The sequence below is a fragment of the Melanotaenia boesemani genome, chromosome 9 (assembly GCF_017639745.1).
Source record: "Melanotaenia boesemani isolate fMelBoe1 chromosome 9, fMelBoe1.pri, whole genome shotgun sequence".
Lineage (NCBI taxonomy): Eukaryota > Metazoa > Chordata > Actinopteri > Atheriniformes > Melanotaeniidae > Melanotaenia > Melanotaenia boesemani.
In genome coordinates this window covers 34,586,028-34,604,998 of record NC_055690.1, presented here as the reverse complement: position 1 = coordinate 34,604,998, position 18,971 = coordinate 34,586,028, and the positions used below count along the sequence as shown (strand labels likewise).

At 39.9% G+C, this 18,971-nt stretch overlaps 1 long non-coding RNA gene across 1 annotated transcript in view; it reads right to left on the bottom strand.

Moving 5' to 3' along the window:
* The window catches only part of LOC121646076, a 314,450-nt gene that overhangs the window by 101,843 nt on the left and 193,636 nt on the right, over positions 1-18,971 (bottom strand). The window contains exon 6 of the long non-coding RNA XR_006011554.1: positions 8,312-8,491. This is a non-coding gene — a long non-coding RNA (uncharacterized LOC121646076). The remainder of the gene's footprint in view (positions 1-8,311; positions 8,492-18,971) is intronic.

Below are 18,971 nucleotides of genomic sequence, written 5' to 3'. Positions count from 1 at the left end.
GACCTATCCAAACTGCTGAGACTGAATTAAATATCTGACAGGTACGAGTTCAGCCTCCATTAATCCCATTTGGACAGGTGTGATGTATCATTAACATCAGGAAGACTGATGCTACAAATCCCTGCAGCCGTGTTTCCAAACCACGTCTGACAGCAGCTGTTCTCAAAGGCTAAAATGTTCAGATGAGCTATTTCATCACCACTGACTTCAAGCTGCAGCTCACCCAGCTGCTGACTTCACCTGAAATAATAAAAAAAACATCTTAAAGCTGCACGAGGCTTCGCTTAACAGCAGCTGCAGGTACAGACGGACTCTTATCACTCAGGCTAAGACTGAAACTCCCTCCTTCAGCCCCCCCTGCAAACAGGAGCTCACTTTAGGAGGATAAATGGTGGAAAGTGCTGTTGTTGAGAGGATAGGGAAGCAGAGGCCATTTAGGAGAGTATTTGCAACTCTATCATCAAAACTGGGTGTGTGTTATTGCTGAAGAAGCGCTATTATAATTGACAAACTGTGTCTTTATTGAACAGCACAAGTTGTAGGAAAAGTTTTTATGCACAGGCAGCAGAAAATGTACAAAAAGTGCAGCAAGCTGCTGACATAAAAGAAGAACGTGACAAGTTAGAAGAGAGTAGGGGAATCTGACAGTAATCATGCTTCTGTTAAAGTATCTCATGTGAGTAAATTACATGTATAAATGTATATATGAGATTTTAATAAGGCTGTTTTTAATCAACAAAGATGATATGACAATTAAGACCTTTTCCAAAGTGAATAGTGTTTCGATGAGTTGTTTCCATCAGTCAAGAAAGATTCGTTTAGTTTACCTAATCATAGGCGTCTAAAGTCGGTCCTCCGGGGCCACAACCCTGCAGGTTTTGGATGTTTCCTGCTGCAGCACCTGAATCGGATTATTGGGTCATCATGCTTGGGTAGAAATTGATTACAAGCTGTCAGGGAAGCAGGGAAACATCTAAAACCTGCAGGACTCTGGCCCTTGAGGACCGGAGCTGGACATGCCTGTTCTAAATGTGCCAGTGGAACAATTAGGTTTCAGTTGGTAGCTGATGTGACTCTGCTCACTCCAACTCAGCTCTTTACGAAAGTCAGTGTGCTTGTATCTTGTTGGAATAAATAAATGTGATGACATCAAGTATTTTCTGAGGTAATAAATCAAAGTGATATTTACATGTATCAGATTTTTGATGTGTAAAATGACCTTTTAAAGGGGTGATTCTTATGATATTGTCCTGGGATCCCGAGCTCTCGAGGTCTGGTGTCCTGCAGGTTTTAGGAGTTTTCCTGCGTCAACACACATGACTCATATGACTGGGTAACTAGCAGACTTGTGCAGAGCTTGAAATCATGTCTGAGTCTGACTCAGGTGTGTTGCAGCAGGGAAACTTCCTAAACTTGCAGGACATTGGCCCTCGAGAACCAGGATTGAGGATTCCTGGAGAATCTGTCTGAGAAGACACATGTTGGCTGCACTGTAAGCATGTAGAGCAGTGCAGACCTGGCATGTTGTGGTCAATGATTATTGCTGAATAAATTACTAGTGTGGAAAACCCTGAACTTATTGAATTAGCTGATCTGGAGCTCAGGTGAGTTAGATGCAGGTTGCTTCCTCGGCATTGATGCTATATTACAGCTCTTTACATAGAGATCTGCATGCACAGGATTTCCACACACAGCCATCTCCAGGGTTTCCAGAGAATGGTCTGAAGAAGAGAAAATATTCACTGAGCAACAGTTGTCTGGACCAGATTGTCTGGTTGATGTCAGAGGTGAAAAGAGAATGGGCAGACTGGTTGGAGAAGTCAGATAAGCACTGGTTCCATCCAAGATATGCAGAATAGCGTCTCAAATATAGTCAGTTATAAGTTGACTGTCTACCTCACCACAACTAAATCCATTTTAAGTATTTTTTCAGTTTGAATAAATAAATAAATAAACAGTGGTGAGAAGATGGAAGCTCCTCTCCCTCCCTCCCTCCCTCCCGTCGGCCACTGAATGACCATAAAAGCAACACAGCAGCCAACACGGCGTTCTCTAATAGGCGTGTGTGCTCCACTGCTCTGTCCACATCAATAAAGCTTTAAAGCGCCACAGAGCGGGAGGCAGAAAGGCCGAGCAGGCTGCCAGCAGCCGGACGTGTCCTCGCTCCCCTGGCTCAGCCCAGCGCTCCTGTCAGGGCTGTAATATGTCTGCTGACCTTGACTTTGCACTAAAAGGAACAGGGAGTGTGTTTTTTAAAATTCATATACAGAAACATTAGGTTTGAATCCAATAGTGCAACTCTGGAAAAAGCAATGATTTTACATGATCGAACAGGAGCCTTATTTTGCCCACAAGTGTTTGTGTTTACGTCTGAACGACTGAGCTGCAGGTAAATAAGAGCAACAACAGATAAAGAGCCTCTTTAAAATGCAGCTTTTGGTTCAGAGCTGAGAAGACAGCTGGAAAACAAGACAAAGTCTGCAACAAACAGAAATACTCAGCTGCTAACTGTCTGCTCGTGATGAAAATAAAAACATCACATCCATGAAAAGGTGCTTCCACTCAGATATAAAACATAAAAATGAAAAATCTTGTTTTTCAGGTGGCATGAAGAGCCTGTTTGGTAAAATCAATATATCACTTCATAGCCATGAATTTCTGATAGATGGGAACGAGATAATTAACTTGAGTCGTGTCCATGTGCTAGTTATGTCTGGGGATTTCTGCCTATAGCACACATGTATCATGAATAATTTAGATTTAATTTAATTTTAATCTTGCTAGGAATTATTCTGATCTAAGTAAGCTCACTCGTGTTACCCAACTCAACAGTTTGCTAACAGAGACGGGACACTAAGTCAATCATTCAGCGGGGGAACCATTTTACTGTTCCTCCAAAACTACAAATTCCCAGAACACAGGCACCACTCAGCCTACTGTAAATCTGGAGGGACATATGTCTGAGTGCTAAAGTATTGAAGAAGATGGTCTGAGATCTGTCAGGATTAATCAATTAGAATTAGAAAGATATATTTATGTTAAATATTGACAGGGACGATCTTCTGCACTCGTTTCATGCATGTTACGACCCCGTACAGGGGTACGATGGGCGTAACAAAACAATGAGAATTGTGGACAGATGTAAAACCCGGGAGATAACAGAATTTATTGTTACAAGTGGGAATGAGGATAAATACAAAGACAAATGGTGGTGAATCACGTGTTGGGGTTAGTGAAGCTGCTTAAATCAAGAAACCAATATAACAGCTATTTTCTAAGTTAACTCAAAACAAGCCAGTAGAAAGCAAATCCGAAAATAACCAAAAAAGGTGAACAAAAACTGGCCAGGTAATCTTCTATATAGTAACAAAAGGTGAAACTACTCCAATACATAAAATTTAACCAAAAGAAAAGCTATAAACTACAAACCTAAACTAGCCCAACACATTCTACTTTTACTACTAAGCTAACAAAATACAACTAAGGGAGAAACCAAAAGGGCTTTAAAACTTACCACAAACAGAAATCCAGACTATCAGTCAGTAAACCACAAAAGCCCAAACAGTTTTAACACTGTGGGAAATCTACAATAAAACTGAGGACTTCTAAGCACAAAACCACCAAGCAAAGCACACAATCACAACCAACACTCTCAGACCAAGGACAGACTGTCTGTGCAAACAGCTGCCAAAGAATCCACAGCTTTAGTTTCCTCATCGTTTGGCTGTAGTGATGATGATTGGCCCGGCAATTATCCAATCAACTGGGTGAAGGCAGAGGTGTGGTGCATGGAGCCAGTAAGCAAGGTGTGTAGAGCATAACCAATCTCCAGCGGGTGATGGCACACAGGCATTTCCATGCAAAATGAGAGGGTAATTAGTGAAATGACAGGCAGCCGTAACAATGCACATTTCAGTCTGTTTGCAGAGCTCTGTGTAGCCAGAAGTAGAAAACAGAGCAGCACCAGAAACCGTGGGGAGGCGCTGTTTTAACGGGCGTACAAACCAGTGCTGTCTACTACTATGTCTCTGAGAATGTAGATTATCATGATGTCTGTGGTCAACCTGGGGTCCGGCAACCCCCATGGGGGTCCCTCAAAGAGCACAGGGTGTCCCTGAGGCCTCGAAGTTTAGATCCATTGTGATTAATGTCCACAAATTGTCCTCGTTTTAATGAATAAAAGTAAGGCTGTATGTTGTTCATTTAACGTTGGCTTTACCTCAGGACAGGACTGAACCAGAATACAATATATATTATGAGAAACTCACTTTTAAAAGCCTAAAACTAAGCATGGTTTCAGCACAGGGTGAGGCAGGGGGTCCATGGCAGTATTTGCATAAAGGGGTTCTGCGAGGAGAAAAGGTTGGGAACCGCTGGTCTAGTAGATGCATTACCTTACAACTAAGCTAACATAAAGGACTGACTTTTGACATTTGAGTTGTTTGTTTTAATGTACTTTTTAATGCTTCCTCTGCAAGCTGTTGTATTTAATATTTTATGTAAAACACTTTGAAATGTCTGGTGTTTTTTTCATTTCCTCAGTGGTTTTTATTGATGACCTCATTGTTTGGTGTGTGTGAGTGGATTTTATTGTTTGATGTAATGTTTTGAGGACCTGTCTGCAAATAAAACTTCACATTAGGGAAAATAAAATGACCTAAACTTAAAAAAAACTTCCCTTACTTTACTTATTTCCAGAACTATAAGTCCAGAACTTTCCAACACACAATCGGATGACTGAATTCCTTCTCCCACATCATTCAGCTCTACAGAGCCTAACGAGCCACTCGTTTGATTCAGGTGTGTTGGAGAAGGGAAGCATCTAAAAGCTAGTAGCTCTTGACAGCTGCACTTGGCCACCCCTGATTTAGGCAAACAAAAAAAATAGGTGGACAAGTTCTCGACACACAACGTGGAGCCACAACCTTAATATCTCATTTCTAAATTTAAGTAATCTGTGACTGCAATGAAATATATTCCAATGTCACCAGACAGACTCCACGTTATCAGGCTGTTCTTGCTCATTTCATCTGTATATTATGCTTGACTCAAATAGCAGTATGTACAAAAGTATTTTTCGTGTTTTGTACTCCTATTTTCATTTAGAAGAAGTTAATCTGATGGTGAATAAAATTTGTCTGCACTCCTGCTAATTAAAGTCGTCTATACCTCTTATAATTTCATATAGCCTCTACAGTGAGTGTGTAGATGTGACAAAGAGAGGCATAATATGATGTAGAGACTAAAAAAGGAAGTTTTTTCAACATTTACTGTCATAGTAACGCCAAATCATTGTGCTGGTTTGATAACTGAGGTCATCCACTCTGCAGGAATCAACTCAAGCAGGAAACCTCTCCAGATGTTGCCTCTTCATTTAATCATTATTTTCTCTAAAAAAACTAACCTTCTACAAATTTTTCTCTTATCAATCACAGGTGAATTCTCATTAAATCAAACTAGCACACATAAAATCTTCCTTCTTCGGCCCGATTATTAGAACGAATGCAACGGATTCTGCAGCTGTCGCCTTTTCCTGTTTGACCTCCATTTATCGCCCGACTCATGCTGCAGCCTTTACTCTCAATATGCACCTCACCATGCTTCTTATTAATCTGTTTGTCATCACTCTGCCTCATTAGGAAACTCCTTTCACAGCGTAGCAACAAATGAGTTGATGGATAAGCCTTCAATGACACCCGGAGTGGTGGGAAATAAACAAATGTGTGTGTTTGTAAAGGCTAAGTGTGAAAGTTAATGACAAAGACAAATTGCTTGTACACACTTGTGTGTGAAGTGTGCTTTGTGATGCATGAGGTGTGTGAAGTGTGCAGGTGCGTGCAGGTAGCTCATGTACCAAAGGACTCATTTCAATGTGTGTTATGAGATCTACAGCTGGCTAATGGGCCTAATCGCTTATCTGAGTTCTTTAACAATTCAGTTGGACTAAGAAACTAATGTGGCTATTAAGACCACATTAGTTTCAGCCTCTGTCTCTCTCTCTCTCACACACACACACACACTAATTTAGAGCTATTTAAAATGTTTTTGATTATGACTCCATGCAGGAGATTTCATTGGGGTCACTCATGGGCCGTTGGAGCACATCACAACCCGACAGGTAGACACTCTTTTAACTGCATCTCCTTTGTGTAAATCAGTGAATGAGGAATGTCACGGAGTGTTTTTTGTTTAGTTCTTTTTTTCTCTGGCGGATTCGGCTGACTGGAGCCAATCATGTTTCACAGCGAGGGAAGAAACCCAGCAGGTGTATCTTCAGTGTTTGACTGATTCTCACACTCTCTCCTGGGTCAAACCTTCTACAATTTAGCAGCAGCTCGGAAATCTGCTGAGTGAAAAATAAACAGGATGAGAGGGAATTTAAACTCAACGTTATGGACACAAACTGAGTCTCAATCAGGGTTCGAATTGCTCAGGGATTTGGGGAGGTTTACACTCCCTAAAACGATGCACAGTGGCAGATGTTGGTGAAGCACACGGTTATTTTCGTGTCCAACTGCTCCAGTGGAAGGCAGTAGACACTGAAATTGGCATAAGTTGTATCTACCAGCTGGTGGAAGTAGAAAACAACCTATTTGGCTGACTTTGGCTCCAATATTACCAATTGTTTGTGTTTACCTGGTGTTATCCTGACTGAAATCTTTGCTTTTTGCTTTGCTCAAATCCTACCAAACTTAATATGTTTTTAATGACGAATGTGCTGAAAGTCATCTATGGCATCTGAGTCCGTATGGTCCGTATTTATATAGCACTTTTACTGTACCTGGAATGATACCCAAAGCGCTTTACATCATACATCACATTCACTTATTCACACACTGAGCTGCCATGCAACGCGCTCAGCCACGACCCATCAGGAGCAATTAGGGGTTTGGTGTCTTGCCCAAGGACACCTCGACATGAACTCGACTTGGCTGAGGATCGAACCAGCAACCCTCGGGTTACAAGACGACCGCTCTGCCTTGCTGAGCCATGCACCCCCAGAAAGAATTGTTAGCATGGTTTTAACCTCCATCACATAGGGGGGAAAAACAGGTGAGGAGAGAAATTTCATGTTTCTTTGTATTATCACAATTTAAAGGTGAATGTGTATTTGTTCCTTGACCCAAATGAAGTAACTACAGTAGTTTGGATATGTAACCTTAAACAAGCAATACTGTATTGTGTAGCTTAAAGGTAAACTTCCAACCAGGAAATGACAAAAGTAAAGGTCTTAGCACACCTACATGTACAATTTAAGAGTATAATTTAAATGGATCATACCATTTCTTAACCCTTGTGTTTGAACATCACCTCACTGCTCAACATCCACCCATGTTTGGATCTTGAATCTCCTTCACAGAAGTCACATGTCTCAACTTCTGAATAAATTGACAGTAGCATCCTATTTTAATTGAGTTTGTAATGAGGCCCTATGTCGCATAAAAAAGTGCAAAGCTCTATGGAATAATGTCAAAGACTAGATTTATCACAATTTACAAACTGCAACGTTGTGCTAAAATAATTAAATTTATTCATTATTCAGGAGAAGTATCTACAAAAATGTAAAAAATGATTATCTGTGCACCCTTTTTCATTTCTGTTGTGCACGTAAGTCTGCTCATTTCATAGTTGTAATGTGTATATGTTTGGCAGATACAAGATAAAAAGCCACCATGAGAAACAAATGATCAAATTACAGCTGGAGCAGAGAAATCAATTAAATCAGGATGAAAACACTAAACTCAGGGCTGCTGCTTCACAGATACAACAAAGTGAAGGATGTAAATATAACAGTAATCCATCATACCTGTTCCAGCCAAGTGGAGGGAGGACATTTTATAACAGCAGTCCTACAACAACTGCCAACCCTACAACAGCCAATAAGTCAAGTCAGACTGGATTAATCTCTGGGAGGTAATGTGTCCTCTAAAATTAACTCAACTTACTCATACAGAACGCTCCAATGCATCTAACTCAGATGCGAAGTGTTTCTAATAGCAAGCAAACACTCTCAAAGCAGCACACTTAGACATCAGACATTTCTAACAGCTTTCATTTTGTGTCATCTGTCATGTCCAAAAGAAGAAAAAAAACAATAACAGCATCCCTCTACATAATTAACTGCCACACAGGTACTTTTTTACACAGAGAAGTAGAACATGCAGTGTTTTCTCAGAAAAGTATGGCTGTTAAACATGTTGCCATCGTCCAATCACATATCAGAAATCAGCCTGTAGTCAGTAAACACACCCAAACCAGCTCAGCAAATCAAAAGCAGGAAGATTTATTATCTGGGATTATGCCTGCCTACCTTCTTAATCAGGAAGGGGGTGGTTGTCCTCTTCTTATGAAGCTTGTGCTCATCAGGGTTCACGTGCGCGTCCTCGTGGATCACTTAGGTTAAACTGCAGGACCCGGCAGATGCTGTTTAAAAGTCCTGGAAGTCGTCCATTGGCTTAGTTAGCTGCCCGTCAAAGTCTGCCAAGTCTGCCTGCACAGAGACCCAGAGAGCAGCAGATGCTGGGTGAGGACAGGGAAAATGTAGCGAGAAGAAAGGAGCAGCCAAATAGTCATTATTCCTCTCCTGTCTTAGAAGTGGGAGAAAAAGAAAAGCTGATTTTGGGTCAGATGCTGAGAAGAATTCGTTGACCAGTTTCACAAAGAATGCAACAAGTTTAATTAACATAACAGAATCAAATCAGTCTTTCATTCATTCATTCATTCATTCATTCATTCATTCATTCATTCATTCATTCATTCATTCATTCTCTGAGAAATGCAACCAATTTGCCAACTTTTTTAGCCAAAAAATTAAAACAATTAGGCACAATATTAAGTCCACACAGTCAAACAAGAAAACTAGTCTGTGTCTAAAACCTGGAAATAATTCTGATGTTACGTCACAACTTAATATGGTTCGATTTAAAAGTCCTACAAGAAACAGTTTGGCATTTAAAATCAACAACATGCACTCTGGACATGATAACATCCGACTTTTTAAAAACAGTTTTTTCCTCAGTAGAAAGTGATCTCCTACTGACAACAGCTGATAACAGCTCACTGGCATCAGGCATTTTTCCCAAGTCACTAAAGAAAGCTGCTATTAAGCCTCCTAAAGAAAAGGACTCTATACGCCTCTATAATGAACAACTATAGACCGTCTCTAACCTCTTTTATTTCCAAGATTATTGAGAAATTTTATTTCACCAGCTTCATGACTTTTTAAATGAAAGTGGAAATCTTGATAAATTTCAGTCCGGCTTCCGACCTCATCACAGCACTGAAACAGCTCTGGTCACAGTGGTAAAGGACTGGTTCTGGTCTAGTGTCAGTCCTGGTTCTGGTCTAGTATCAGTCCTGGTTCTAATCCAGTATCAGTCCTGGTTCTGTTGGATCTCAGTGCTGTGTTTGATACTGTAGATCACAGAATCCTGTTGCACAGGCTGAAAAACTGGGTTGGACTTTCTGTAGCGGTCCTTAACTGGTTCAGGTCATATTTAGAAGGCCGGAGTTATTTTGTTCTGATCGGCAGCTATGAATCCGAACGAGTGGCCATGACTTGTGGAGTCCCCCAGGGGTCAGTCCTTGGACCTCTTTTGTTCAACTTGTATATGCTCCCTTTGGGTCAAATATTACAGAACTATAGTATTAATTATCAACGTTTTGCAGATAATACACAACTTTATGTGTCTCTGTCTCTGTCTGTGACTGCAGCCCAATACACTGGTTTCCAGTCAGTCACAGACCAGATTGTAAAACCCTTCTGATCGTTCACAAATCCCAGAATGGTTTAGGCCCAGAATACATCTGTGATATGTTCAGAGAATATAAACCTAGCAGAGCTCTTAGATCCAAAGACTCTGGTCAACCAGTCCAGACCAGAGTCCAGAGTCCAGACCAGGGTCCAGACCAGAGTCCAGACCAGAGTCCAGACTAAACAAGGAGAAGCAGCATTTAGCTGTTATGCTGCAAACAAATGGAACAAACTGCCAGTGGAGATTAAACTTTCACCAAACGTTGACACTTTTAAATCCAGGTTAAAAACATTTCTTTTCTCATGCACCTATGTATAAATTCTGCACAGTAACTTTTAACTTATCTTGCTTTCAATCATTTTAATGTAATTTATTATTTTATTGTGATTCTTGCTATATGTTGCTGCCTTTTACTATTGCTTTATATCTGTAATGCTTTTGTTTTATGAAAAGGACTTTGACTTGTCCTGTACATGAAATGTGCTGTAGAAGTAAACTGCCTTGCCTCTGAACCGATTTGTCCATTACGGGTCACGGGTAAGCTGGAGCCTGTCCCAGCATCAAATCAATCTTTATTAGCCTAAACCACGTAGATCAAATCAAATCAAATCAAATTTTTTTTATAAAGCGCTTTTCATGCAAAGGCAACACAAAGTGCTTTACATAGTATAAATGAATGCATATTAAAATGAAAAAAAAAAAAAAAAGAAAATCACAGAACAAAAACAATAAGCCATTTACACACCCAGTTATGTGACAGATTAAACACCTCCCACCCGCCCCCCCTCACCCATCCACACACACACACACACACACACAAACTCCTAATATCTGTCTCTGGCTTGGCGCTGCTGTGAGGAAACGGCATTTTTGGGGACCCATTCACACCAGGAGCCAGTCAAGTCATGTTTGCAGAGGGCAGACCAAGCAGGCTTGACTCCCAGAGTTTAGGATCCCCATAAAGAAACACTGGAGTTAAAAATGTTAAAACAGTTAAAACAACGATAAAATAGGGAAACAGTTAAGAAGCTACATCAACAGTCTCTGCAGCCCTGAGGCTCTCTGGCAGGCTGTTCCACAGTTGAGGACTAAAATGATGAAACGAGGTTGATTGATTGATGATTAAAACAACGATAAAATAGGGAAACAGTTAAGAAGCTATAATAAAATATAATAAAATAAAATAGATAAATGAGACAGATAAGATAAGGTGAGATAAATAACAGAAAATGAATAAAGTCAAATCAAAAGGCTAAACTAAAAAGGTGAGATGCATCAAACTCCCATCAGACCTGTACCATTTACATGAACCTTGGAAAAGTTGTTCTGATCATGATGTGTGTTTACATGCATCACGTTTAAATGGAAAAAATCCTTTTAACATGCAGAAAATTATCTTACTTTCTGGAAACAGTAGAAGAAGAAACTGGGATTTCCAAATTAAACAAACTGCTGCATGTGCTCATTTATTGCCGACTTACCAATTTCAGCTCCTCCATCCTCATAAGAAATTCTTTTTAAATCCATTTATTTAATGACAAGTGTAATTTAATCACAAAACACCCAGTTCTGTTTTTTTTATTATTTTTTTATTAAGATTTATTTATTTATTTAGTTAGTTATTTATTTATGCAGGAAAGACACTGCCAATGCGAACAGGTTGGATGAAGGCTTGGTTCTGTGCTGGGCCAGCTCATGGCCAACCCAGAATTGGTTTAGCTAGAAGAACTATGGCAGGGCCTGAACATAAGCACATGAGCAGGATGAAGGATCAGCAGCATTTTATCAACCTCAGTAATGTAATTTCATTCCACAGTGAACTCTTGGTGTTTTGGAGTCCAGATTCTCCTTGCTGGTCAAAGACCAGCCAAGTCTAAATCAAGTTCAGATGGACAGTTGACAGCATCAAGTGGGATTGATCCACTGCCTTATAGTATTGTTTAAATCATCATTACTTTGGTAGTTAGTCTCTGTTTGGTTTGAATAGCAAAAATGATTTCACATGCAAAGCCAAAAGACTGAAATACATTTCTTGCTCCCAGTATGTCATAATCTTCTACAAATTCCATAATTATCAAGAGAATCACAAAGAAATATCCTGGCAACCACATGTTGTTCTTGCATGCTTAACAGTTTCAATTATCACCAGATGGTTCTTATCTTGTCCAAATTATATGAAGGCGACAGACAGAGGCAGGGAGGTAGTACCAAAGTATTTTCATAGTTGTTTATGCAATCAGCAGTGGAGAAGGGAGGCAGCTTTTACCAGTCAGAGCTGTAATTAAACTGTCTGCACTGAAATCAGGAAAAAAAAATCAACATTTTAATGTCTGAACATCAAGTTAGTATTTTCACAGGATGTCAGCCTGTTAGTTCATTTATTCCTAGGGGTTTACGCCGTTGTTAAGCTACTTGTCAGATCAGCAGTTTCTCTACAGGTTTTCTGTGGACCCTGGGTGTCAGATTTGGAGATTTCATGCATGATCAGACTGATCCCCAATGCTTAAATCAGGGTTTTGGGGGCGCATGATGAGCTACAGGATTTCTATTTCTACTTATGGCTGAAATTCTCTCTTTTCTAATTAACCATTTTCACTGTTTGGGGTTGTTGCACAAAAGCAGATCAGCTTGGTTTCTGTCTAAAGATTCTAAAAATAAGTATCAGAAACTTTTGGTCATCTTTGAAGGGACCAAGTTGGTCACTTTCCTTTCAAGACGACTAAACCTGTTTCTACAATGTTTACTATCATAACTCGATAATAAGCAGGATGCAGCTAAGACACTCAGAGGAAACTTGATGGAGAAGTGGGACTCAAACAGATGAAGCCTTTACATTTTGATAAAGAAATGGAGCATTTTATGAACTGCAAAATAGGACTTGATTGAGAAGCATGTATTCCACCAACATGAGAGCCTCTAGTGACAAAGCCTCTCTGCTTACTAGGCTAGGTTAGCAACGCTATGGGGTTACCAAATGGTAGTGGCATCGGTTGCATAAGTAGTTGGTTTAAGGTTGTGAATGTAAACAGATCATGAGAAGAAAAGAAAATGTTTGGACATCCACTAAAGCCTCATTTATGATCTACGTTAAATACATATGCATACAGATGGAACCTTCAAAACAGTGAGGAACAAATAGAGCAAAGTCTTAAAGCTTCAGTCGTTGTTCCTCTTTGGTCTGTCTGAACAGTCGCACTGTTTGGTCTTTTATTTACGTCTCTTTTGTCTGTCACTTCTTCACTGCTCTTTTTCCTCTGGACGTTTCCAGGCCATTTTCATCCTCGAAGGGAAACTCAACATTTAGTCTCACACTGAAGCATATGGGAGATAACTTTGGCCCACTTCCTAAACTCTGCTGCCGCAGTTATAAAAAGATCCATTGAGACCAAAGTGGGGGAAACTAAATAGGTGACTGCAGAAAATTGTCAGGGTTTCTAAGCACATTTTCTGGATGGGAACTGTCAGCACTTCTGGAAAAATAATGCTGGCAGTCCTCCACACTCAGAAACCATTCTGCTTTATCCACTGTCCTCCTTTTTATCTTCTCCTCAGGATGATGCATCCATTGAGGGAAAAAACATTTTAAAGCTCAAATTAATAATAATGGAAATTAGTTTTTGTACAATTTAAGAGTCTGTTTAGGTGTCAGGTGGTTTTCAGTTTCCTGTGGGTGTCTGCCTGGACACGTCATCTCTTTGGGATATTTCCTGCAGATATTAAACTCTGCAACAGAGGCTCAAGCTGCCACTTTGACCACAGTGATAGAAAGTGTCACACTCTGGTTCAGGGCCAACTTTCAGTCCTCAAAAAGAAAGTACAAATCCAAATTGAGGATCCACAATTTAGAAAACAGACACAAGACATGATGGAAGGAGGAACAGAAAGTTATTTTGCAGCACTTAGAGAGGCCATTGAGGCTGAACTTCTTGGTGAAATGTAAGAAAATACTCTGGAAATGTTTTGTAATGACTGAAATTCACCAACTTAAATCAGAATTTTAACCACTTAACATTGTGAAGCCGGAGTCAGAGGAATGACAACAACAACAACGTCTCAAGATAGGCAAAGCAGTCTTGGACCAGACCAGATTATTTTAAGGTTTTTAAGTCCAAAGTCTGCCTTCCGTTCTCCCTACTGTCTGTTCTGCAGTTTCTAGGAGTATCCCTTGACATCAAGATATGCACACGTCTGCAGGACACGGGCCTTGGAGGACAGGGATTGAGGATTCTTGTTATAGCCTATGTTGTCCACAAAATATAAATTCCTGATAGTCACTGTTTAGAAGACTCAAAAGTTTCCTTGAAACTTAATAGGAAATGAAAGTACGTCATTTATGACCAAACTCTGTAAGCTTGGAGTGGTAATTCATAGACTACAATTCAGAAAATGTATAAACTTCAATATATAAATGGCATATTGATGAATAGCTGGAATATGAAATGATCGCTTTCCATTTCCATGAAAATATTGCAAGAAAAAACAACATCACTGAGTCACTTTTGATCCTGTTATTCTTCTAAAGGGTAACATTGACCCAGGGGTCACCGACCTGGGGCACCATGGGTCATAATTCAGTTGGATGAATTTATATGAGGTGTACTCACTGAGAGACACAGAGAGCAATAAAAACAAGCACCAGGACTGATGTTTTTCATGTTACTGATGGGATTTCAACACATTCTGACAAGGTGAAAACAGAAGCAATGGTATGACATATCCAGGTTAGACTGTTCTTCAACTTGTGTCTCTTCCTTGTGGGTTTCAAAATATTTTGCGATGGCATGATTGCATGCAGTGTAACAGAAGAGATTTAAGAGGCTGATGAACTTACTGTAATAAATCATCACGATAAAAGTCTCAGTCTCTTGATAATTCTTTGGGAGTTGCCCATAAATCTGAGAGAAACTTCATTAACGCAGAAAATAAAGTCATTGAGTTGGGTTTTATATAGCTCATAAAAGGCAGAACTAAAAGTGATTGACCCAAGATAGCTTATTAAATTTTGGAGCAGGAGCTGTGTGATGACTCTACTGCCCCTTCAAAGTAACAAACGTGTCAGTTCAACATGTTATTGTATTCCCGACAGTGAATCGTGAACACCTTCCTGAGTCACATGATCTGATACTACTTCACTCTGAGCTTTGAAACATCCGTCGTTCTTAGACAGAAACGTTTCCACATCAGTGGAACTTGCATCTCAAGTGTGGAGGCTCCACCTTCCTCATCTTCAGATAGCGAAGCTCACATTTTGCTTGGATTGACCAGACATTCGTTTTGTTAGTTATGCCCGATGTAAAGTGGTGATCAACCCAGCTCGTAGCAGACCAGAGCGTGCATGGTGAACATGTTCCTGATTGTTGGATAATTCCTATGAATGTCTTGTTTTTGGTTGTTCTAGTCATTTCAATCACAAAACTGATGGAGGTTATTTCAGAGTTCCTTATGAACTAATAAAACAGGGAGAGCAAGTTTGCAGTGATCACATGGTTAAAGGTTCGTAAGTCACTCCAGCAGGATCTCTTTGTTAGCATCTGATATATTGTGGCTGAATTAAAGCTCGTGGGGAGATAAAAGATGTAGCTGCTTGTTGTAATAAGCAAGCATGTGAGTTAAGCTATTTTTAGCTTGAGGCAAAGTTTTAGCTTCATCCACCAGGAGGTCCTAAATGTCTGTCAAATGAAGACGACATAAACTGGACTCCTACAAAGAATGTAGACCACGATGAAGTGAACCCACAGGTTATGTTTGTTTACGCTAAGTTTAAAAGGATCATCAGTTCAGCGGCAGCTAGAGGGCCGAACAGCCCACAGCCTGAATGACCAAGGTAAAGACAGAACCAGTAACTGAATGAGATGAAGTTAATATCTGAGACCAAGAAACTATCTTTAGAAGTCAGTGTTTGACTCATGTACCTTATTTCATCTCTGTTTTTTCTTTCCACACAACTATCTCTGTCAGAGTAAAAAGCTTCAAGACAAAAACCAAACTGGTAAAGAAGCCTCCAAAACTTTCTATGAACTACATGACTGACCTGGAAATCCACCTCAAGTGCTTCAAATCAGTGACAATCCACCTACGTGAACCCTATGCATTACCTTAACTTTGCCAGCATACCTTAGTGTATCTTCTCCTTCCCTTTCCCCCCCCTTTTTATAAAGCTGAACACACTATTTAAAGGTGCCCTGGTTTTCCTCCCTGGTGTGGGCTGAAGCGAGATGGGAAGTGCAAAACTTTGAGGAGTTGACGTTTTGAATAATGCACCATTGGCATTTCTATGCTTGCATATCGCCTCACAAAAGTCAACGATGTGCCGCTCATGATGATGAATCTGTGGAGGATAAATAAAGTCATGTGACCAGAACTGTTGGAGGGAAGCTGAGGCAAAACGAGAACAAATGTTTCTCACATATAAACCATACAGTCTCTCAGTTCACCAAGAAAATTACGCTGACAGATTTAATAAATATTCCAGGATATCTGACAACTTGGCTGAAAAGTGCTGGCATTTCCATGTGGAAAAAGTTCAGTTTGATCCTTCAATACTTCCATCAAAATGTACCTTCACAGAGACAAAAATCTACCATGTTTAAGTGAAGTGAATAGCACTTTTAAGTCCCAAAAAGGAAATATATAAAAACATTATTGAAGTATAAAAGCTCAAACCAGAAATGACCATGAAAGTATCCAGATGTGGTCAACAGCAACATCTGCTGAAGACTAAAGAATGTGCTATAGGTGTCACACTGTTGGGGTTCTCAAAGATTACAATACTAATCTGTTCTTAACAAGCACTGGAATCCATGTCCTTTTGCTCGTCCTGCTCTGTATGTAGCCTGTCTGAAAGCTGGGTAGAGAATTGCTAGCATCAACATGTTCCTGAGCCTCACCTTGGAGAAACACAAATTACTGCATTCTCAAAATTCCTGCTGTGTCCTCATCAGACCTCCAAGCTTGTCTATATACCAAGGATTCCTCATTCCCATGCTGATTAAGGGAAGAAATGGATAAAATGTCTCTTCCTTCCTCTCCAGTTTGTGCCTGCCCATGATACTGCCGCTTCACCACGTCTAGATTTGAGGTTTCCTGGGATTTATTAAAGTCTTGGAAAGCTCAATCATCTCCCCCCACAGGTAACAACTCTCCCAGCTAACAAAGGTAACCTAAAATATTATTACCTAAATATTTAACTAAAACTCTATCAGACATTATTAACTCATCTATTACTGAAAGAAAACACAACACTAATTTGCAGATTGTAATAATAATACTACTACTAATAATAATATGAATAAACTGCACAAAAAAAAAAATATATATATATATATATATACATACATATATATATATATATATATATATATATATATATGACGAGTTAAAGTGGTTTGACATATAAATGTCATCATGTAGGGCAGATGAAAACCAAATATTGTTTTCAGGAAGACTAATACTCTGCAGAGGACTGAAGAAAGGATGAGTAAGCTGCGCCCCAACTGACGGCTCTAAAGACTTCTCATTTCTATTAAAAGAAGTGAAGACATGCAAAATGATGAAGAGGACAAGACACCAGATGTAAGCAGGAATTTTCACAGTAGTTTAGGAGAAGAAAACAAATTTTTGGTGCTTCTCTGTAAGCAGCTGAATAGAGATACTGCACAGTTCATCTACTTCGCTGTGAAATCCGTTGACCTTTACCTCTCTAGCAGATTATCATCTCTTCAAACTGGCAATCCTGTCAGAGCACTGCGCTTCAAACAAGCTACACAGCAACTCTGTCCAGCATTCCTGCTCTCATTAACCTTTGCATGTGTTAACAACACCTGCCTCCACTGCATTAAAACATCCTCCAACATGGCAACTTCTGTCCTGAATCAACATGAACCTCTTAACTTCTGAAGAGCCTCGCATGGCAACGAGACTCTCTCCAGCACGCTACCTCCAAATCCACTTCTTCTGCTTTAAAAGAAAAAAAATCCCTCCACCATGGCAGTGCTCGCACACCTCCTTACAACCTGGCAACCGCAGCAGGTGCAGTGCTCTGTGGTGAGATAAGCTGAGAAAGACAAAACCCTCCTCATCCTCACTGTGCTCCCTCCTCTTCTTCCTCCACTCTGCTCTCTACTGCTGCAGCTTTGTGTCAGTCTCTTCAGCTTGCTGGTAGTAATCCACCTGAGGTGTGTGTACAAACACGCTTAAAAACACGAACACAATGAGCAGATTTAGTCTCCGACAGAGTCAGTGTGTGTGTGTGTGTGTGTGTGTGTTTGTGTGTGTGAGATTCACTGAAGGATACAGCCGCTAAGATCAGCTTTTTTAGGTTAAAAGGGAAATTTTCCATGACCTGTGCAGTCACATGTTGGGACAAACTGCAGAGGTTAAATGACTCGTTCCAACAGATGCTTCAAACTCACACCTTTGAGTCAATTAGAGATAAAAAAAATAATTTAAGAAAAAAGGAACATGGGACATGGTGAAACCCAAATTCCCCATCCAGTGCCTGGAGATGTTCAGAATCAGCATCATTCTACCATGACCAAGAACTAAATCTAACTCAACTTCATCCACAGCAGCGTTGGCTTGTGTTAGCTCCACACACACAATCCCTAAATCCTTGATCAGCTTCAGCTGGTAATGTTTACAGGAAAGTTAAGTTATCATCTTAAATAAAAAAATAAATAAATAAAAAAAATAAAACATGTTTTTTCTAAAGAAAAACATTTCTTTTGTCAGGTCAGGCGTCAGGATGTCGATAAATGGAAGTTTGTGTAAGATCTGAATTATAAAAGCTGCAGAAAACTGTGTCCTGTCAGTGAAAACAGCGAAGACAAATAAAGGAAGACGGTGAAAAGATGGCAGATGATCACTAGTAAATAAATGCAGAGCTGCATCAAGCCAGGAGTTCAGGTGTGTAACAAGACGAGCTTCTCCATCCGCAGTATTCCTCCTGGATGTGCAAACACATAGAAACACAATATGCAAAATGTAAACATCTTGTAAGTGATGCAGCATTGCTTTGACATTATCTGACATGACTCCAGCCGAGCAGATATGAAAATCAATAATTATTTCAAGGACAAAGACGATGATAAAAAGGGCTGAATAACTGAAAACACCATTTCTGCTTTGCCTGTATAATCTATGAAAACGCTGTATATCTGTGGACGAGTGAATCAAAATAAAGTGACACGTATTGACTGAAAGCACTTGTCACCTTGA